General features: G+C 51.8%; 1 protein-coding gene across 8 annotated transcripts in view; it reads left to right on the forward strand.

Moving 5' to 3' along the window:
* Dab2ip (DAB2 interacting protein) overlaps positions 1 to 22,689 on the forward strand; it is a 162,653-nt gene that overhangs the window by 108,879 nt on the left and 31,085 nt on the right. The window contains exon 1 of one of the 8 annotated variants that reach the window (XM_090330564.1): positions 20,604 to 20,664. The exons of the other annotated variants lie outside the window; for them this stretch is intronic. The gene's annotated coding sequence lies outside the window, so the exon portion shown is untranslated. Of the gene's footprint in view, positions 1 to 20,603; positions 20,665 to 22,689 lie in introns of those variants that run through there. 8 annotated transcript variants of the gene reach the window in all.

Consider the following 22,689-nt stretch of genomic DNA (forward strand, 5'->3'; position numbering starts at 1 on the left):
GTCGTGAGCGCTCTTTAGTAGGTTTAGGGTTCTGAGGGAGGCAGAAAGCGCTCTGCTTTGTTCTCCTGCCCTTTGAGAAGCACTTTGTGCCAGGTCACTTCTGGCGTGCCACAGTGTTCTAATGACAGGACCTGTGTGCTTCCTCTCAGCTCAGGGGCCAAAGGCTTCTGATCAGTGATGGGACTTGGGATCAAGCAACATTCCAGACCTTGGGCAGCATTGGAAGAGTTGGCCTACTGAGCTAGCCTGAACCTTAGGGTTCTGACAGAATGGTGGCTGTCTGGTATGAAGCCACTCAGCATTCATTAATGGAAACACACCTCTAAATGTGAAACAAAGCCCTACATCCTGTCTGATAGAGTTTTCGAGAAAACCATGTTCCTCTTGTAGCTGTCCCTGACTATGGGTTCTGACTGCCTCCTGGGGAGGTGCATGGATTAACACTTTTTTTTGGTAGGTCGTAGGGCTTGAACTCTCTGCCTGGGCTCTGTCCCTGAGCACTTCAGCTCAAGGCTACCGCCCTACCGCTGGGCTTGGGTGTTGTCCCTGAGCTCATCAGCTCAAGGCTATGGCCCTACCCCTTGAGCCACAGCGCCACTTCTGGTTTTCTTGTGGTTAGTTGGAGATAAGAGTCTCATGATCATTAGTTCCTGGCCTGGCTTTGAACCGAGATCCTCAGATCTCAGCCTCCTGAGTAGCTAGGATTACAGGTGTGAGCCACCACACCTGGCTTCACACGGTTTTGAGTCACCTTTCTGTGTCAGTTTGGACTGTGCATGTCTTAGCAGCAGCAGCCCGTGCAGCACCCTTGCCTCTTACAGGGGTAACCAGGGCCTGTCTGTCCTGGTGAGGTAGGGAGTTGAGACCTGCCTTCCTCCTCCCATTCTCCTCTGGGCTCTACCTCTCCTAGTCCCTGAACTATCAGCTTCCCGAGTCCCTCCCCTGGCAGATGGTAGTTAGCGTCTGCTGAGATTGGCCTGGGTTATTGGAACTCTTAGCCCAGAAGTCTCCAGCCCTCACTTGGGATCTCTCTTTGGTCTCTGTTGTGACACAGGGTGCTTCCAGTAGGTCAGTACCAGGACCTTCTGTCTTCAAGGTTTTTGTTGCTGCTGACTCCCTTATGAAGCCTCTGGCATTTTTGTATTGAGGGTTTCTATGGGAGAGGCACTCAGTGGGCAAGCCAGGCAGTTGTCCTGGAGGCTGGAGAAAGCGGCTGTTGTGAATTACTTCTCCATGAAGGCAGACTCCAGCCGCCCTGGCAACAGCTCCGCGCCAGCCTGTGGTGTGCGCCAGCCTGTGGTGTGGCCGCTGACAGCGCAGCTCCTGACTGGCTGCGCTCGGGCTGCGTGGAGACTGCTCCTCGCTTCCCACTTGTTCCTTAGCAGCCGCTCCTGCATCCTTTCAGCAGAAGGAGGTGGAAGGAGGGGCAGAGCCGGGGTCCTCAGACTCTGTGTCTGCCTGCACACCCCCAGGTGTGGTGAGCCACCCTCTGGGGGTTTCATCTACATGAGCTAGCTGGGTCAGGTGCCTTTCCAGATCTGTCTGTGGAGACACAGCCCACTTACTGGGTCTTAACAAGTCTCCAAGGAGCCTCCAGCTCTCTTCCTGCTGTGTCCCTGCTCCCTAGAGCCCTGTGTCCCACTCCCCTGAGCCCCATGCTGTGTCTCTCTCCCTTGTTTACTCACAGTCACCACAGGCCTATGCCTGGTGTCAAAACTCAGCCCCTTGACTGGGGTGTGGCTGGGGTTCTTGCATACTTGTGAAACTGTGTGTGGAAAGGAATGGGGGACATTACAACAAAGTGCACAGAGTGCCTGGCCCATAGAGGCACCTGAAGCCTGTGCAGAGGTGTGTGTTCCCCACCCTGTGCTCCTCTGCCTGGAGTGCCTGCCCCCCTGCACATCCCCTTCTTTCCTTTCCGTTGCCTCTGAAGCCACTTGTTACCTCCCTCCTCTCCCCCCCCTCCGCCCAGTCCCAGAGCACAGCTCTTCACTTTGCTCCTTTCTCTCCCTATTTTCTAGGCTTCAATTATAGGTCTGCCCTCCCCAGTAGCAGGGGCTTTCCAGAGTATTATTAAGGGGTCTTTTAAAGCAAAGCTGAGGCCAGCTCCTTCCCAGCCCTGCAAACAGCTGTCTAACCAAACCTGGTTATGTTCTCCTGTCCCCCAAGCAGAGCTCATGGCCAAGTTCATTCATAGAGATCCTGTGGAGAGATCCTGGGGCTGAGTGAGGAGAGCTCTTAGCCAAGACACAGATGGGTTGCAACCCTGGCCTGCTGCTTCCTGCAGCTCTTAGTTGGGGCAGGAACTGGCCAGCTCATAAGGACAGGCTACACAGAAGAAAGGTCCGTAATCCACACTTGAAAGAACTTGAGCTTACTAGCATCCAAGTGAGGAAAAAGCTAGTGGGTAGAGGGAGTCCCCTGGCTGAGTACTGAGGGCTCAGGATTAGAACCTTCTTGCCTGTTATGAGAGCTGAGAAAACACAGAGCCCTGGAAGAACAGGAAGTCTTCCCAAAGAGCAGAGTCAGCAGCAGTAAAGGGAGGCAGAGGTTGGCAGCAGCAGAGGGAGGGCCCAGGGATGAAGTGCCCTCTGCCAGGTGTGTTCTCTTGCAGTGCTCACAGTAGCCTAAGGGCTGGGCTTGATGCAGAAAGAGGGGAAGGTAGGTAATGGTGACTTGACCAAGGCCTCTTAGGCTAGTAAGGGGAAGAGTCAGAGGAGGTATGGAAAGCATGACTCTCTAGCCTGCCTCTTCAGAACAGGTGGACACTTTCTCTTAGAGTTGGGCCTAGTCATGCATTCTCCAGACAGTATAAGGACACTAAGAGATTGTCCGTAAAAGGCGTGGTACAGTGTCTGGTGCACACAGGTGACCTGGTATGCATAGCATGTGTACATGGCAAGCCCTCTTTCTCATCACACCTGGCCAATTGGAAACAGCCAGAGGGCAACCAAGAAGTGGAGGTTCTTCTAAGATCTGTATTCCTCATCTGCATCTTGGGAAGGCCCCTCCTCTAAGTCTCACAGCATCTTGATCCAAACTTCCTTGCAGTGCTCCTGGTATAAGAGTTGTCAGTGTGCCCTATTAAAGGGCAGACCTCCGATGGACAGGGCCTAGGCTACCTCTGCTGGCCTCTGGTAACTAAGCATGCAGACTTGTATAGTGCAGGTACCCCGTAAATGTTTGCAATGTGAATGTGATACACAGAGCACCTACTGCATGCCATGTGCCTTGCCAGGCATAGAATAATTAACGTTGGCATGGCACTTTATGCTTCTCACAGCTCCCCTGGGTCTCATTAGGAGAGTGATTCTCTAGAATCAGGTATTTATTTCCCCATTTTCCAAATGAGGAAACTGAAACACAGAGGAAACAACTAGCCTAAGGTCAAGTAGCTCCTCAGCCAGCAGAGGAGCAGGCTGGTCCTTAGTGCAGTGCCTGTACTTTGGCTGTGGACACACACTGGGGGCCGCTAGCTGTTTCTACCCCAAACCATTCACTGACTCCCAGGCCACAGAGAAGCCAGGCCAACGGAGAATTGTATCTAGGGAAGCCGGTCTCCTGGGGCAGAGTGGGGGCGGGGTGGGGAGAAGGCAGGAAGCACCTGGTTGGTACTCTGTTCCACCTTAGCAGAACCCGGGTTGTCTGTCGGGACAATTGTCTGTGTTTGGGCTAAGTCCTCGGCAGAAGAACAAAGAGAACCCTTCCTGCCTGTGTGACTCTGACCTTGAAAACCCTGTGGGGTTTCATTTACTGGGAAGAAGGAGGGAAGAGTTGGTTACCAGCTTCAAAGAAGGGCAGGCCTCCTGCAGGCATCAAGAAAGCATTGGCTTTGTGAGTTCTTGCTGCTCATTTTCTCCTTTTCAGTTGAACAAAAGTCCCAGGGAATCTCTGTCTGGGCTGGCCAGGAATCCTGCCACCTCTTTTAGGAGGCATGGAAATGCCAGCATCACTGTTCTTACTTTGGGCACTGAAAGACCTAACCTTTGAAGCTAAGATGAAATGGCATTTGGAGAGATCTGGACACACTTGGGCTGTGTGTCCTGCTGGGAGGGTGCCTAGCTATGGGTGGGGGACCCCAAGAGTGGAGAGAATTAGGCTGAGCCTGAGCCAGATTAATCTTGCAAGGAAATGGTATAGCAGTCAGGAAGTGATTGGCACAGTGAAGCATTGTGTATGTACACAAACATGAAGCAATCTCTAATGTGTGCCAGGAGCCGGGCATGACCTGGGAGGAGGTTTGACGTGTTGTGGGTCCCGCCCATGCCCTCTGTCACAGGAACCCTGATGATGGCACTTCATAGCTATGGTGACAACTGTGGCTGTCTGGAGGAGTTTAGTCCTGCAAGGGGCAGCAGGGTAGCCAGTGGGCTTGGTGGCAGGCCTTCAGGTTTAGAAGAGAAGCAGAACCGTAGAGTTGTTTTTGTGACATTTGAAAATTTCACATCTTTAAATGTTGGCAATTGATTCAAAACTTAAAAATGTCAAATGCTGTGTTGGCTAAACAAAACATGAATGTTGACCAAACACAGATCACATTCCTAACGTAATGTTAAATAAAGCCTAGCTGTCCAGCGAGGAGGAAGCAAGGCCTTCCTGGGAAGGGTGACTGGGCAGAGGTGTGACTGTGGGCATCAGTGGACCCCAGAGGCCTGCAGTTAGAGGGAAGAGTAGAGCAGAACCCATAGGGACTATGCCCATTTGTGGACAGCCCCCTTACCTGGCTGAGGGCGGCTGGCCTGGTCTGCGTTGGTGTGCTGTCTTGGGCAAGCAAGTGAGCTGCAGTGACCATGTCCAGCACTTTTGATGTTGGCACATAAACAGGAGACTTTAGCCAACCCAGATCCCAGGGAGGAAAGGTGGCACGTGTTTGAAGTGGATCAGCACTTAGATCCTGGTCTTGAGCCACACGGTGGAACTGTCTGTCCTTGTTTATGTCCACACTCACTTGCCCATGCCCTCCCTTGCCTGCCAGGCTAGAGCTGCTGGGGTCAGCCTTCACAGGGTTTCAGGCCTCCCTCTCCCTGGTCTTGTCTTTTAGGGTCCAGTGTTCTCAGAGGGCTTGAATGACTCCAATCCGGGCCTAAGCCTGTCCAATGTCTTCATGTTCAGGCCTGCTGGCATAAATTTTTCCTATTCTCGATTCTCTTTCCTGGTTGCCATTCCCTCCATAATCTGTACTTGACTTTCTCTCTAAATGATCACTTGGCAACTGGTCCTTCATAGTATCCTGGAGGTTTGTCTTAAGAAACTTTCCTTGTGTTCCTGCTGTAGGCAGGGCCATGAGACCAGTGTTGAGACCGAAGCCCAAAGCACCCACGGTGTCTGCAGTGGAGAGTGAGATGGGGGTGGGGTGGGGTGGGGTGCGAGTAGCCTCTGACTGGGGATTCCTGGCTGGTGGCCTCCCAGCCCTGCTCTCCCCCTACCTTTGTCCTGTCCTTGTGTGTGGACAGGGTGGCTGGTGGCTGCTGGCCTGAGTCAGGCAGCACTGGTTCAGGATCATGGGAATGACAGCAGGCAACTGACTGCTACCACATTCTTCATCACTACCCTCTCATTCACTGTTTATCTTTCACTTAAGTTTCTTTTAGAGTAAATACAATTAAACTCACAAGTAGAGTGCCAGATTCCAGTCTGTGTGAAGCAAAAGACAAACTTGACTTTCACAGCCCTGCTACTGACACAGGCACAATTTCCTAGGCTGTGGCTCTGGGTGGGGCTTTCTCCTCCACCTGGAGTGGGGGTTTGCACACTTCCTGGCTTCTGCTCCTGTCTACAGCCTGGGCTGGGGGGGGGGGGGGCTGGGCAGGTGGTCAGGCCTGTGTGGAGGGGGAACCCACCTGTGTTACCTAGAAGCTTCACACCACTGCAGAGGCACCCAAGTGCCCCAGCCAGTCTCTGAAGGAGGGATTAGGCTGGCGGTCTCAGTTTCCAGTGCAGGCAAAGCTCCCCCAGGGGACTCTTGGGATGGAGTTATTTCTGTTCTTGCTCACCTGTGCCCGCCCCAGGGACAGGGATCATCTGTGGTCCCTGCCTGTGCCACAGCAGCCTCTAGTCTGGGTTGAAAGGAAGTGCCTGCTGCCCTGGGGAGACCTGTCTATACCTAGGCTCTCACTGGGCACTGGCTGGGGCTGGGCATGGCGGCCCTCTGAGGAAGAAGGTCCGAAGTTGAGATTCTCACACCTCCCCTTCCCCATTTCACCTTCTCAACAGAGGAGAAAATACCTGGCTAGCAACCCTGAAACCTGTGAGAAGCCAGCAATCTGAAGACATGAGGACTGGGGGTGGAGGGGAGAGAGGTGGGCCTTGGACAGTGGGGGGGGGGTGTTGTTCTTAGGAAGACCTGTTTGCTTGGGCCCCATGGGTTGGGCAGGGTACTCAGCAGGCACTGTGACTATGCTCTTGCCACAGCTTGAGCAAGGTACTTAAGTCTTTGGTAAAGTGGATCTCTGTCAAGATCTGCCTGACAGACTCAGTTTGGGGATCAGAGGAGCCAGGGCTAGTGTAGGGGTGACAGGGATATGGATGGTAGCAAGGACAGCCACTGGGACGGGGAGAAGGAAGCTTTATGAGGATTCACATTGTATCGGTGCCCTGTGTTCTGTTGCTTCCCATCTGGAGGCTGCTTCTTCAGTTTTGTGAGTAAAATTTTCGTGTCCTGATCCCCTCATGTGTCTCCATTATATGAAATAGGGACTCATACAGACCAGAGAATGGAAACATGGCCATAATTTAATTATTCCCTAAGAGGTAGGCACATTATGGCCTGCAATTTACAGATGAGGAAACAAGAACAAAAACAAAAGAATCTCAGAGAAGTGAATTGATGAGCCCAGGTCACACAGTTTCAACAGTACAGAAAAGGATTTGAGGATTCGAACCTGACTTCTGCTTTTGCCCCCTTCCTCATGCTAGTCAGGCCTGCCTCACAGAAAGAATAGGAATGAGTGGGTACCTGATGGGGTAATTGAAGTGTAGGGCCAAGGAGGATGTAAGAACAGAAATCCCCATAGGTCAGAGAGGGCCAGGGCACAGGCTGGGGACTGGGGCATATGAGGCCTAAGAAGTCGTGCACAGTGATCTCTGAAAGTATCTGGGTGTTGGCTGTATCTCTTGCTTCCAGGCTGCTTGTGCCAGCTCTGGTTCCTGGCACCATATCCATTTCCCAGGCTTGGGAAGCACATGTTGAGTGAGTGAGTAAGTGTGTGTGTGTGTGTGTGTGTGTGTGTGTGTCCAGCCTTGCAGTTCGCCTTGTCTGCACGTCGTACTCAGCCTATTTCTGGGAGCGATGACTTCATCTCCTGTGATTCTCAACACAGCTCTTGTCATACATCAGTGGAGAGATGGGGCCTGGCTCCATGCACATCTCCTAATGAGCCGGGTTGGGACAGCCAGTTGGCTGCCTTAGTCTCACCCGCCTTGAGGATCATAATAAACTCTACCTTCACAAGGAAGGGGCATCTTTAGATCTTGCCTCATTGACCAATGCAGCAGATTCAGCCAGGGTTTCCTGTGGGCCTACTGTGTGCAGTCTGGCAGGGGAAGCAGGAAGTTACACAGCCTCTACAATGTTCTCAAGAGCTCTACTGGCTGGAGGAGGCAGGTGGTCCACAGGCCCTAAATTAGATGGTCTGTCACATGCGCCCTCAGGGCTAAGGAAGGTTTTAGAGATTGGAGCTAGGCCCAGGTTAAACATGAAGAGGGAACAAGTTCCCCTCGCTGTCTTTCTCCTGCCTTTTGTCCCTCTTTCTCCCCCTTTCCCCTGCTTCTGTCCCCCACTCCTCCTCTCGTTTTGTTTGTTGCAGTACTGGGGCTTGAGGTTCAGGTCTGGGCACTGTAGCTTTTTCACTCAGGGTTAGTACTCTACCACTCGAGCTATAGCTCTCCTGGCTTTTTGTAGTTGATTGGAGATAGAGTCTTATGACTCCAGGCCTGGCTGGCTTCAACAGATCTCAGCCTCCTGAGCAGCTAGGATTACAGGTGTGAGCCACTGGCACCCAGCTCCATCCCTTCTCTGGCACTGAACGTCAGGAACAAATACTATGTCCATCTCGACGCAGTTAATTGCTAGAGCCCTGGTCTCAGCACCTGAGATGCTGGTGGGCTGGAGATAGGAGGTGGCAGGAGTCAGGGTTTCTAAAAATACTTTGCTGGGCTTGGCTGCTCTGAAGGCCAGGGAATCTCCATCCCAGAATATACATCTTCTCCCCATTTATCTAGGACTTTTGGCGGGTCATTGGTGTGTCTTGATCTTTCCCCACCCATCCCCGCTGGGGATTCCCTGGGCCCACTGGAGTAGAGCCAGTTGGACAGTTTACCCTGAGTTACATTGCCTGTGGTGAGTCCCAGCACCACCACCACCCAGTCCCCAGCCTTGGGTAATGCAGGTGTCCAGTCAGGGTTTGAATCCCGCTCTGGAAAATGAGTACAGTGACAGTACCTGCTGACTGGGATATTTATGAGATTGTTTTTTGAAAGGGGTATTTGGCAGAATGACTCTACAAAGTGCCTGCCATGGCAGGGGTGGCATAGAGAGTAGGGTAGGGGTGCTGGTGAATTATCCAGGCTCCCAAGTAGGATGGGAAGCACAGATGTTTGGGTTCTAGTTTCCACCCTTCTGGTCTAGATGAGCCTCAGTTTTGGGATTGAGACCGAGAATCAGCAGCCTGACTCCTTGGGAAGCTATCCAGCAGAAAGGTTCTTCCCAAAGCAGGCTCCCTCACTTTCTGTCACCCTGTCCCTTCTCCTAAGCCACACCACCTGTCTTGCTATGCATGCCTTCAAACTGGCCAGCATTGTCTGCTGTGGTAAGCGAACAGATGAGATCAGCAAATCTTCCTCTAGCATCTTCTTGTCTTGGTCTTCACACGGTGCTGGTGCCTGGTGAAGACCAGCCAGCTGTCTGGGAAGAGGAAGGTCTGAATTGTTTTAAAGGTCTAAATGCAAAGGCAGGATCTCAGGATGCAAGCTTCAGGGTTCTAGGTTGCCATTCTTCTACTTCTGCCTATGAAACTATGGCAAATGGTAGGGTCTCTCTGAGCCTCAATTTCTTCAACTCTAAAAGCCACATCAGTCTGATTACAGTTAGTTTTCACTCTTATCTGCCCATCAAGTTGACAGGCCAGAGGGCAGATTCCAGGAACAAGACAGTGGCCCAAGTTCAAAACTGGCTTTCTCGCATCTTCATAGTTGCATGACTTCGGATCTGTTACATTCTTAAGGCCCTTAAGTCTGGGGTTTCTCTTGTAAAGGAGGGGGACAGCCACGAGGTAGGGATTGGGTGGCAATAACCGCTAGCCCTAACTGGTCTTGACCAAAGAGCCCCAAAACCAGCCTCGTTAATAACTCAAGGTAGGGTGGGAGGGGACTTATTTTCCGTGGTGCAGGGCACAGGACCCAGGTCCTTGTTTGAACTTGCTGGGAAAGCACTCTACCACAGAGGCACATCCCAGCACCTGAACAACTCGGTGATTTCAAATACACCAGTACGGGAGGAAGTGGTGCTGTGGCTCAAGTGGTAGAGCGTTAGCCTTGAGTTGAAGAGCTCAGAGACAGCACCTAGACCCAGAGTTCAACCCCCATGACCAACCCCTCCCCACCAAAAAAAATCTCAAATACACCAGTGTGGCGTACTGCCTTACTTTATGAAGAAAACGTTTGCTAATAGTTGAAAATAATGGTGTAAACAGGATCTGAGCAGGGTGGGTAGCCAGGGAAAAGGGGTTATTTAAACACTTCAAAGAACACTCTTCTGTAGCATCTAAGCAGCATGATTTGCATAGGTAATAACTTTGCTAATTATAGGTGGCCTCATCTGTTAACAAGTTTGCCTGGTTGTGCTGCGTTATTGTAGTCACCCACTCAGAATTCCCGGGCATGCTTTCCACCACAGATAACAATGGTAATAATACCTATCCTGTGTGATCCACGCTGTGCATCAGGCATCCTCCCTGACACTTAGCAGTCCTCAGCCATGTCCTCTTCACAGCTGCTGGGTGTCCCAGAGGCTCAGCCTCCTGAGTGCCAGGATGAGCCTGGGGACCTATAGGTGAGCTGGCTGCCCTGGACCCACACAGCTAAGAGCCCAGAGCTTGCTGGCACCTCTGCTTCGTGTATGACTCTTTTTTGAGGATACCTGGCACATGTTCTCATTTGACTGTCTCACAAGTCCTCCCTATTTTGCTGAAGAGGAAGCTAAGACTCCAGGAAGGAGTAAGGTCTGGGTAGGAGGTGACTCACCTCACTTCTAGAACATAACTAGTCCTGCCATCTCCCCATCATTCCTGCAGTTAGTGGTGGGGGCAGCAGCCTCCCTTGAAGTCTTACAGGAGTGACTGTCTCTCCTTCAAACATGGCCAGGCTTGGCCTCTCAGCCAAAGAAAATTATAAGGCAATAAACAAGTGGGAGGACACTAGCACATCGTAATAATTAATCTACATGTTATATCATTAAATCGGGGGCTGCCCGCAGTGGCTTGTGGCCAGATGTAGCCCACAGACAGGATGTGTTTATCTGATAGGGTGGAGAGTTTTTGTTTTTTAATTTATCTTGCTTTTTTTTTTACGAAACATTGGTTACCAACACTTACCCATCCCTGCACATATACCTGGAAGTATATAGATTTCTATATTCTCGTGGTAACTTTGGAGCTGTATTCCTGTGCTGCCTCCAGTTTACCCTAGATTCCTCTGGGGAAGGTGTTGTAGAAACCCTTTCTTAGCTGCCGCTGCTGGAACCTAAGAGGTGTGGGATTTGTAGGGTTCCCATTCTACAGGTAAGGAGCCCGGGCCCCTGAGGGTCCACCAAGCTGTGGAGGCCAGAACTAAACCTCCGTCCTTATCATCCATACAGCCTCCCCGCCATGTCCCACCTCCCCTGGCCTGCATGGAAAGAAACCTTTCCCAGGCCTAATGACTCAAAAATAACCAACAGTGAGCCTGGAAGAATCGTTGCAGCCGCTCGTCTCCTCTGCACTCCTCCTGAGGCCGGAGGGGACATGGGAAGCCTATTCATTTAAACTCAATTATTTTCTTGAAGACAGAAAGGAACGGAATTGGGTCAGCGGCTATATTTGCTGTGCTCAGCTGTTTTCTCTGCTACACCATCACCCACCGGGTCTGTTGCTGGCTCTGTGCCACCAAACTCACCAATTACAACTCTTAATCTGTGGCCTTTTCTCGGCCCTGTTGTGGGAAAGAGGAGCTAAGAGTGAAGCCTGTCACTCCCGACAGGCTGTAGGACCTGGTCTTCAGGACTTGGGCATCCTATGGTCACCACCTCCCAGGCCCAGGCTTTAGGTTTGAGGCAGCAGTAGGCAGGGATGGGGCTTTGGGCAGTCTCTGCAGATGGACGAAGGCTCAGAGAAATTGAGTGCTTGCCCGAGTGTGAGCCTTAGAGTCGACTCAGGCACAGGGGGTCTTTACTAGTTATGTGGCTTTCAGTAGAGAATCTCACTGCACATCTGGCTGCACATCTGTAAAGGAAACATAACCATGTTTGGCTGCCTGGTGTAAACAAGATATGGGAGCTCAGTGGCTAGCCTTGGGCTAACTCCCTTATGGCAACCAGGACCTTGAGTGTCAAGTGCAATGACCGGTGGTGGATGCAAGCCTCAGAAAAAGGATGCATTGGGTCCCTCCCTTCTGTGAACCTCTGTTGTGCCTCCAGGCCTCCCTGACCCCAGACCCTTGAACAGCTTCCTGTGGGCCCACAGTTGCATGTATTTTCACATATTCTCGATGCTAAACTCTCGGCTTCCTGAGGGTGAAGCCGCTGCCCTCCTCATGGGTAGCTTTGCACTGGCTGTTTGGGCCTGGTGGGCCTGTTTCTTCATCTGTGAGGGAGGGGCAGTGACCCCCTGGGCAAGGAGGCCAGGGGCGTCGTATGTGGCAGCAGCCTTGTGCAACATGCCTACATGGAATAGACTGGGGAAACACGGAGAGGAAACCAAGTCAGAGGCCACCTCTCTACCTCCTGAAGCAGGAATGTCCGAGGGAGGTGAGACATCAGTGAGTCTGGGAGGGGCTGTGCATGATAGGACATCTTGGTCCACCAGTCCTCCATGGCCACATGCACTGTAGGGTTGGAGCAAGGGCTGCTTTAGCCTCAGTTATTTGGCTGCCCAAGACTGAGGCAGGGCGACTGTGGGCATTCACCAGCAACTGCTGACCCCCAGCATCTAGGTGATCGTGTCTGGCCTTAGCTCACTTCTTGTGCTAGGGCCTGGCAATAGAGCGAAGTCTTCCAGGTCACCTCATGATATGGCCAAGTGAGAGATAAGAGCACAATTTGGAGAGGTTTGAACTTCATGGGCCTTCGAGGAAGCTCGTGTGTGAACTCTGGCGTGGGGCTGATGTACCCATAGGCCATACAGTGGTGGGGTGGCAGCAGGACTTGGAGGCTGGGACCTGGGAAGAAGGCTGTCTCTGGAGGGCAAGGCTGGAGCAGGGGGCGCATTGGGCAGTGGTCGACCCCAGCATGGCGTACATCCGGTCCTGCAGTCACAGGGTGGCCCCTCTCCCGTGCCTCTTAATAACACCAGGCCCTGCCACCTTGTACTTGTTGCCCAGTAACACCAAGAAAGATGTGACCCCATCGCATTGCTTTTTGAGTGTTTTGTTTCAGAAAAAGCATCACATGGTGGGAATTGACTCTCACTAGACGCTTGGATGGAAACATGACATTTTGGAAGCCAACATGTGTGAACATCACTATAGGGGAAAGGTTGTAGGCTCTTCCGCCAGCTGAGGTCATCAACAGACACTTGTTGGAGGCTTGGCGGATTGGGGTGGCACGGCCAGAGGGGTGTGTGGCGGAGGAAGCGGGCTGGGAGCCTGGCGGCTGGCCTGTTGATGGGGGAGAGGGGGAACAGACACCCGCTTCCTTACCACTTTACAACTAGGGTAGTGGGGGTGCAAAGGCAGGATCTGATACCAGGTTGTAGAGGAGCCTAGGACCCCAGCTTCCCTTCAGGAACTAGCTGTGTGACCTTGGGCAGCTTTCTTACCACTGCTTCTCTTCCTTTTTAGCCTGATGCAGTGTGACTATCCACGCTGCCGCCCTGGGGCCTTCAGGAGACAGTGCATGTAAAGTACCTCACAGGGAGCCTGGCACAGAGCAGTGCCAGGATGAATTTGTTGTTTGTTGGTAATGATAAAGCCACGGGTAAATTAACAAAGAATGGTAGTAGGGCAGTATGTGCTGTCATAGAGGCTTATTTTGTTATAATAAGGTATTAAAACTAGGTGGGAGCCAGTTGTAAGAGTGTATGCCTGTAACCTCAGCACTGGAGGCAGGAAAATCACACACACACACACACACACACACACACACACACACACACACACACAAAATCAACTTTCAAGATGGTTTCCTGCCTAGAGGAAATCTCGGAAGGCTTCCTCAAGGAAGGAGTATTTTGAACTGGGGAGTGAGACAAGAGGCCCAGACAACTGGATGCAAACTTGACCTGGGTTGAAACACACATGTACTATGAGATGCATTGTCAATCTATGGAGTGTCTGTCTAGGCCCAAGTTGAGCTCAGCTACCATTCTGCCTGGTGACTGATAAGCAAACTCTGGCCTTACCAGGATTTTGATTTGTATTGTTTTTTTTTTAATTGCTATTAGAATAAAGAGTTAATGAAATATGAAGGGGGATTTCACTAACATCCCCACATATGTATACAACATATTCCTGTCAACCCCCCTTCCCTTCCACCTACCACCCTCCTTTACCCCCTTCTGTTGCTTTTTAAAAGTGTTTGAATGGAACTGGGGCAGGGGCTTTAGCTCTGGTAGGTCTTCTGGCTGTGCTCCTTTGATTCTGGAGATCAGGAGCTTATGCAGTGAGCTATGGAGCAGCTTTTGGAGTAGGAAAGAGGGTTGCAAGGCCAGACCCAAACCCCTTTATCAGTGTCATACCAGGCATTTTCTCTTACTATCCGTGTTTCACCCTCCCACCCCACCCCTTACTCAGAATGCTCTGGAGCTGGGACAGGTCTGGAGTGGGAAGTGGTTGCAGCTGGAGGCAGCTGGCCCTGGAATGCCACCCGCCACCAAGCCTGGGAAGGGAAGGGCCCATTGCTGCAGGATGGGCGGGACCAGAATGGGCCAGGAGGGCCTAGTAGGACAGGGGTGGAGCCGGAGGACAGTTCTGCTTAGAGTTCAGGGTGTGGCAAACCAAAGGAAGTCTGGAATGCCTGGGGAGTGTACAGGGGTGAGTGGTCTTTTATTACCCCCAGGTCCCTTTAGTTTATTTTTACTTTCTTACACAACTGGGGTTGAACCCAAGCCTTTGCTCATGCTAGCACTCTGCCACTTAGCTACGTCCCCCGTCAGCTCCTTTTTAAATGTGATTCTGGTTGGCCTGGCTTAGACCAGCAAGGAAAATACATTCATTCTTTCCATACACCTGTTAATATCCACTTTGTGTAGGAACTGGTCCAAGGTGTGCTGGCATAATAGGGTAAACAGGGAAGGTTATATTGGTGAGGAGAAGGGAACAAACAAGTCAGATGACCTCAGGCTAGTGCTATGAAGAAAATGCAGCAAGCTGATAAGCAGGGCTAGGACTTTAGCCTTGATAGCCCAGGAGGGGCTTTCCTCTGCTAGGTCTTTGGATCCAACACCAGAATGAGAAGAAGCCAGCTTTGCTATCATCAAGAGGCTAGATTTGGGGAATGGCAAGTGCAAATGCAAAGGCCTAGAGGCAGAACCTCAGGGGACAGGAGCTGGCCTGGGTGGAGCCAGTCCTGTGTGAGGCTGAGGCTCCTGTAGCTTCCTGGAGTTACTACTGCTAGCCTGCACTCTGCCCAGAGGAGAGGCCCTGGGAATGAGACCTGCCTATGGCTAGCAGCAGCTTTTTACTTTCAAGAGCTGGTCTGCACTTCTTAGACCTGGAGGTTCTGACTTGTGGTTGGTTACCTGTGTGGAAGACTGTAATTTTCCACTTGTTCCCTGAAGTACCTGGAAATCTCTGGATGTTGTCACCACTGTGTATTTTTTAAGTTCCTTTGGGAATTTCAACTTGGAGGACACAGACTCTGCTGTGCGTTGTGGTTCGGGGAAGCCCTCTGGGCTCACCTTGTGGATGAAGGCCCTGGCTGAGGGGCCCCCTCATCTGGCCAGGAGAATCGGCTGGACCTGTGCCATCCTTGGGAATGGGCCTTTGTGGACTTGGACTTCCTGGTGACAACCTTGGCAAGATCCTAGGCTGGGCTGGAGGGGCTGCTCTGTGGAGACACAGCCAGCTTCGGAAGCCTGGCCTGGCTCCTGGGCCTCAGGTGCCCAGATGCAGGTCAGCAGAGAGGCCTGTGCTCCAGCCACTGCCCAGGTCTGTGCTGGTCTCTGTGGGACAGAGAAAAGGGGCAGGGGAAACTTCCTCTCCTCCCTGCCTCTTGAGTCTGGGGGTGGGGTGGCCCAGGCCTCTGATTGGAGTGGGGTGAACTGGATAGTGAGGGGCTGGCCAGGTCTAGAGGGCAGGAGTGGCCGGTGCCTGCCTCCGGCAGCCATCTGCTTACCCAGAACCCTCAGACCTCGCAGGCTTGTGAGGAAGTGTGAAGGTGGGTAGGGGCTGCTGGCCTGTCTCTGATCGACAGAGCTAAACCATCCCCTTCGCACCCTCCACAGGACTGGGGAGCCACCTTAGAACATAGCACAGAGGAAGTGGGGGGAGGTCCTGGAAAGTGGGTTTCCTGGGGTTCACTGTTAACTTTCTAAGCCAGTGGAAATTCTGGGCTGGGAAGGTGGGCAGGCTTGGGCCAAAGGTATCCCAAGTCCTAAGAAATTATTCTGGGGCTCCTTGCCCAGGCAAGGACAGAGGTGAAGCCGCCGGCCTCCCTGGCGCCCTCCGTCTTTGCCCGCCACTGCCTCTCCCAGACAGATTTAATAATCTGAGTCTGTCTCTTGCAGTTAGTATTGTAGGAGAGAAGCTTTACTCCTAAAACTTTTATTGATCCAGACACTAATAAAAAATAAAGGGTTTTGGGAGAAGATCTTTTTTCCTTTTTCCTGCTTGAGCAAAGAACATTTGAGTTCCAAAATATACCCACTGCCCTCCTCCTCTGTAGATTTGGGGAGGGGGCAAGAAGTGGCCTTGCTTGGACCTCACCTCTTTCGGAAAGTGCTCTCTTTAATGCTCAGACCTGTGTCGTGTATCTGTCTGGCCTCAAAGGACTGGGCTTCCATCAGGGCATATCATTTTCTTCTCCCCGGAGGCCCTAGGGGCAGTGTGGGGCCAGGGAGCCGCCATGATTTTTGATTGTGACTTTCTGGGGTTGGTTCCTTGGCTGGGATCCCAGTGAAGACCCTGGTCCTTGTTTTTGCTCATGTGGTTCATAAATGCTAAGTTTATGCCATGCCAGACTCTTGGGATATGCACAACAGCCATAGCCCTCCGCCACACAGAGCCAAGGTGGGAGAAGGAATGATTCCACCCCATTGGGTGAAGTTCCCCTGCCTACAGCAGTGCCTGGCACATAGCTTGCACTTAATGTTTGCTGGCTGAGGGAGCTCCATGCTATGAAGGAAACAAGCCACTTGTTTCCCTGAGGAGTAACGGGTGGGGCAGGACCTGTTGTGGACCAGGCTGCGGGGGAAGGAGGAGTTCCACGAGATGCCCAGCTATTCAGAGAATGGAGTAGAGCAGAACTAGTCCAGGAAGCAAGTGTGATGTCCCCGAGGAGAGGCAGGTGGGGACTTCAGTAGGTGTTGCTGGATAGTCAGAGGGAAGGCAGGCCACTCCTGCCAGCTGGTCCTATGGGAGTCATTGAAGGGGCTAAATAGTGTGCTTTGCATTTCTCAAGGGTCCCCCCAACTTCCTGGTAGAATAGATGAGTGCGGTTCAGGGGTAGGGCTGCCAGGGCCCCATGGTTTCAGAGCACTGGCAGTAGGATGTACTGATAGATTGGACTCTAAAGGTGAGGGCCAAAGAGGGTGTGTTCTTGTCCTGAGACTTTCGGCCTACTTATGAGACAGGTTCCATGTAAGACTTTTCAGGCCTGAGGATCCATCAGCTGTGGGCTGGCATTTAGGAGTCTAAAACTGAGAGGAGGGGAGGGAGGCTGATGATTCAGATTTAGGAGTTATGAGAACTTGGGGTAGGGGTAGTGGTATTTGAAGCTGTAGGAGTGAACGAGATCACCAGAGGAAATGTTTGCCTTCAGAACCAGAGCCCTGAGAACCCCCCATACTTGGAGGAAAGAAAGCCTGTGAGGCTTGGGTCTTGAAGGACCCAGCTGGCCTGTGCAGTACGTAGGCCTTTGACCTGAAGCAGGACCAGCGGAACAAACAAATGATGATCAGAAAAGGAGTGGGGGAGCAGCAGTGGGAGGGAGGGCAAGGCAGTGGGAAGCTGGGGGGGGGGGCAAAAGTGAGGGTCTTAAATGTTCCCTGTTGGTGATCTTTGATGATGGCTTACCCTGTGGATATTAACCTTGGACCAGCCTACATTAAAATTCTCTTATCAGGGCAGAGTTTGGCCTAGTGGCAGAGTGCTTGCCTAACATCATGATTCCTTGGTATCACGTACATAGAAAAAACCTGGAAGTGGTTGCTGTGGCTCAAGTGGTAGAGCTCTAGCCTTGTGAAAGCCCAAGACAGTGCTCAGGCCCTGAGTTCAAGCTCCAGGACTGGCAAAAAAAAAAAAAAATCTATTGAAGATTCTGGTTCAAGGACACATGGCTCCCTCCCCCAACCAAATAATGGACCCACGAATTGCTTTTATACTCATGCTGAGATTGCTGATGTCCCCTTTCCTTGCCCAGCCTCTCTCTCTCTGGGTCCTAGGTCACTGACTCTATGTCAAGGATCTTTCTTAGAGTATTGGTGGACTTCTTTACAGGGATGTCCATTCTCTAAGGTCTCTGTGTGTTTCTAGGGATGTTTAGAGTCTTTCATGGAATATTCTGGTGGTAGTTAGCCACCAGGCGTGGCTAGTTCTCGGGAGCGTAGGGAGCATGTTTAATTTGTTGTGCAGAGCTGGGGACCACCTAAAAAGTCTGATGGCTCCCTGCTGTATTCCCATTAATTGTTGAATGACTGGAGATTTTGAGTCTTCAGGGTTCCTGGTTTGTTTATAAAGTGCTTTTTCTGCATCTGGCTACATGTTTTTACATGTGCTATCTGCAAAGGATATTATGTGACTTGATTTTATACATGAGGAAACTGAGGCTCAGGAAAGTGAAAGGACTTGTCCAGTATGCTGCAGTTGCTAGGTAACAATCAGAGCATGCACATTCCCCAAACCAGACCTCCCCTCACTTCCCACTTAACCACATAAATGAAGATTGGCTTTAAGTTAAGGCACCCAAACTCTTTCTACATTTCAGGAATTTCCACCATGTGGTCTACCGGTGCTTACCTGGCAGTTGCCCTGCTGCCCCTCAACATTCTGATGTTTAACACCCCTCTGGCTCAAGGCAGAAGAGCCACGGTGGGCCTTGGGGTGCTTATGGCGAAGGGAGCCCCCCGGCTTCAGTTGTGGGGGCTTGTATTTGTACGGCTGATGAGCACTCCTCCTGGGCACAGCTAGTGGCCTGAGGCCACTTACCAGGGGAGACCCTCAGAGCAGGGGACAGACCCCAAGGAGGCCCTTTGAGTAGCTTAGGGTAGAAAAGCCCACTGCTGCCTTCTTGGCTCTTAGCAGGTTCGTAGAGCTTTGGCTCTCCTCCCCTCTGACTCCCACAGACCTTCATTAGTCAGGGAAGGACACAGGCAGGTTCCTTGCAGCTTCAAAGGATCTGGTCACAGGTCAGCCTTAGTCTTCCTGCCTCCTGGGAGAGGGTAGCCATCTGGGAGGTAGCAGAGAGTAATCCTACCAGAACAAGGGTTCTTTTCCAGGGAAAAATGTGACCTAGCCTTGTGGCATGTCCTCTCTGTCTCTCTGTCTCTCTGTCTCTGCCTCTTTGTCTCTCTGTCTCTGCCTCTTTGTCTCTCTGTCTCTGTCTCTCTGTCTCTCTCTCTCTCCCTCTCTCTCCCTCTCTCCTTCCCAGCACACCATGGGTCATTTCCTTCTGCCTAGCCTAGAAACTGCCCTTTGCCGAGTGCTCCCTCTGAAGCAGGCTTTGTTCTGTAGCTTCCCAGCAATCCCATGACAGACGTACTACTAGGAAGTAGCCATTTCACAGAGAAGGACCCAGGTAGCCCTGAGAGGTAGCTCCTCTGAGACCACACTGGTGGTGTGCAGCCCAGATTCTAACGCAGCTAGTCTGGCTTCAGGACTACCTATCGTCAAGCTCATTTGACTCTCAGGTTCTGTGACACAGAGCCAGGGCCCTCAATCCCTGACTTGTGACTGTTGTACAGCACTCACCGAGTCCACCCGCTCCAGGGGCCAGAGAGGCCCACGCTTCCTGTCCTGCTTCTTGGCCCTCTCTGCTCTTTCCCTCTCGCCTGCCTACTACTAGAGTCGAGAGAGCCAGCTCTGATATCTGAAACAGACCCTCTGTGAGGAGAGCCTCCATCGTCCAGTGTCTGCCCCCATTCCTGTGGACAGGCTCCTCAGGTATCAGCCATGGGTTTGGAAGGATGTTTTCCTTTACCTGACTGTTGCCATGGGTGTCTGGATGTGAAGTACCCCTACTCTTGCAGGCTGAAGAGCTGCTTCCCCCCCCCCCTTCACCTTCTCATGACATTTGTGTCTCACTTCCTGCTGTCACAAGTCATGTTTTCCAGTTTTCTCATCTGGAAGATGGGAAAAAATGGCAAAATGGACTCCCAGGGTTTGGAGCCTCAGCCCCAAAGCCAAGGAGTGGGGAAATGTAATAAATGATCTCGATGGCTTCTTTCCTCTTTGGAGAAAGATGCTGGAGGATGGGGGCAAGTGGGATCCAGGTCAGACCTGTTAGAGATGGGGAGCAGGGTCTCCTGTGAGGATCAGGGGAGGAAGAGCCTGCCTTTGACTGACGTGCAGGGTGGAGTCTAGGCAAAGCCTTTTGCTGATTTGAGCTTGCCTCTCTGTAAGGGGCTTGACTGGGGAGTTGTGAGGAATGAGACAGTGCTAGAGGTGATCAACACTGCATCTGGGCCAGTGTTTAGAAATGGCCAGTTTGACTCTTATTTTGGGGGAAGAAGGGGAATTGAACTCAGGGCCTCCTTACTTTTTCAGTTGGCACCTTTATTACTTGAGCCACACCTCTAACCCTGTGTTTTGTGCTTAATTGGAGATGTAGTCTCATGGACTTTTCCTCCCCTGCTGACATGGAGCTGCGATCCCTTTGAGTGGCTAGGATTGTCTTTTGCTTGTTTGGTTTTGTTCTGGGGTTCTTTGGGACCTTAGAGTGAAAGTTGGATCTTTTCCCCTTGTTCATTGCACCTGAAAGCTCTCTTTGGAGCCCAAGACATCTGACCTGATCATAACCATGGCACTTATGGTGTTATTTTGTTTTCCTACTTCCTGTAAAGAAAAGGGTGATCTGTACCTTTAAGTTCTCATCAGGCCCAAGCGGGACACTGGCCCTTTAAACGCACATTACAGAGTTGGAACATGGCCTTTGTTTAACTAACCAGGATTGGTCCCAGCGGACAAGGCCGGACAGGGCTGGAATGCTTGTGTCTAGGACCAGAGCCGGGCTGGACTGGCTGAGGTCGGTGAGAAAGAGCCAGCTGTTAGGCCTCTGGCCTGGCCTCACTGTCCCCAGACTGAGGGCTGCGCTGAGGGATGGTAAGTTGTCTGAGTGGAGGTGGGAAGGAGCCAAGCTGCCAGCCTCAAGGCCACTGAGTGGGCCATGGGTATCAGAGTACTTGTCACAGGTGTCCAATCTGGGGAGACACTCAGAAGTTGCCAGTGACGGTATCTCTGCCGAGATAGCCCCCATTAGCACAGGACATGGATTTGCCCGGAAGTGGCAAAAAAAAGTGTGCTGTGCTGATTCCCCTTCTTGAATCACTGCTGCTTTCTGCCATTGGGGGCCCCAGGACACCTGGCCATTAACTGCCTGGAGTTTCCTAAGCTGAGGAGCTTGGCCTTTGCTCCGCACCATCCAGCCTCAGCGGGGTGGGGCTGCACTGGGCTTTGGGGGTGCTGTCATCTCTGCTCAAGAGTCCCAGTGGACTTTGTCTCACTTTCTCCCTTCTGGGTCTCCTCCCCAATCCATCCTGCCCAGGCCTGGAGCAAGTGTATAGGCCTGACATGTGTGACTCCAGCTTAGATATTTGGAACAGTTGACAGAGCCGTTACGGTGGTGGGGGAGCCTTCAGGGGGAAGTACCCCACTCCTGGAAAGTCAGAGGAGACCTGTGGCTTATTGCAGCCAAGTCTCTAACTACCCACACTCATTACCATGCTTGGGGATGGTAGACTTCCCACAGAGACGCTCTTCTAACCATATTCCACCAAGAGGTGACAGGCGGACTTGCAACCCAGTGTTCCTGTGGTAAGTTGAAAGTTGGCACATTTCATGATTTGAGTGTAGTGTGAGTGGAAAGATGAGCTGTTTATAGAGAAGAGTTTGGAGTGGAGCCTAGGGCCAGGCCTCTCGCCCCACCCTGGAGAAAGGTGCCTGGGAACTCCGAACTTCACTTCCTTGTGGTGTTTGTTTGTTTTTGAGATAAGACCTCAATGAAAAGCCAGCCTGGCCTGAAATCTGCCATCCTCCTGCCTCAGCCTTCCATGGTGTAGGAGTATTGGGGTCCCATTATGCCTGATGGGTGTTGGTCTGTACGTCGGGCACAGATGCAGAGGGGGACTTCGGGCACAGATGCAGAAGGGGGCTTGGTTGCTGAGCTGAGGCAGCCAGCAGGGCCTGGAGGGCTGGCTGTGAACATACCTTAGAAGCTATACTTTACATTATCCAAAGGATTGCCTACAATCGCTTGGGCCTTCTGACAAATGGCAGATAATAGCCACTGGGAAATGTGAGACACCAGAGAAGACTGAAGGCTATCTCCAAACCTCAGTTCCCTTAATAGTAGTTACAGTTGCATAGAAACTAGAGGTTTGGGGTTCACAAAAATATGGAGCCACTAGGCATCTGGCTTGGCAGAAGTATGTAAGGGCACTCCTCCCTGTTTTGGGGATTTTTTGGGGGGTAGTGGGGGGATTTTTTTCTAATTGTTTTGTCTTTCCCAGTGGCCTGGAAGGCCCCTGGCCTACCAGCACCTGCCTTCTCTTGCTGTCCTGCTATCTCCTGCTGGCCATAGTATGAGAATCAGACATTCTTCTGCCTGGCAATCCTCAGTTCTACAAAGCCTGATGGCTGGGTTAACCCTGCCAGGAGGGGTGCAGGTGTTAACACAGTGAATCTTTAGCCAGCTCTGCAGGAGGGGCATCATACTCCTTTGGCTCAAACTCTCCCCCCCCCCCTCCCGCGTGCGCGCGTGTGTGTGTGTGTGTGTGTGTGTGTGTGTGTGTGTGTGTCTTTTTTGAAATATTTTATCTTTCCCCCCTCAGTTGTGGGGCTTACAATCTGGGCCTAGGCACTGTCCCTGAGTTCTTTAGCTCAAGGCTACCTCCCTATCTCTTGAACCACAGCGCCATTTCGGGTTTTCTAGTGGACTTTAGTGCTCAGGGTGGCTTTAAACCACAGTCTTCAGATCTCAGCCTCCTGAGTAACTAGGGTTACAGGCGTGAGCCACCGGAGCCTGCTATTTTTACTATCTTTAAGTAGTTATGCATAGGAGTTGCCATTTAACAAAGCAGCTTATGAACACAGGGTGTCTTAATCAGTCTCACCCCTTTCAACATTCTT

This window comes from Megascapheus bottae, chromosome 3 (assembly GCF_031878675.1).
Source record: "Megascapheus bottae isolate mThoBot1 chromosome 3, mThoBot2.hap1, whole genome shotgun sequence".
Classification (NCBI taxonomy): Eukaryota; Metazoa; Chordata; class Mammalia; order Rodentia; family Geomyidae; genus Megascapheus; species Megascapheus bottae.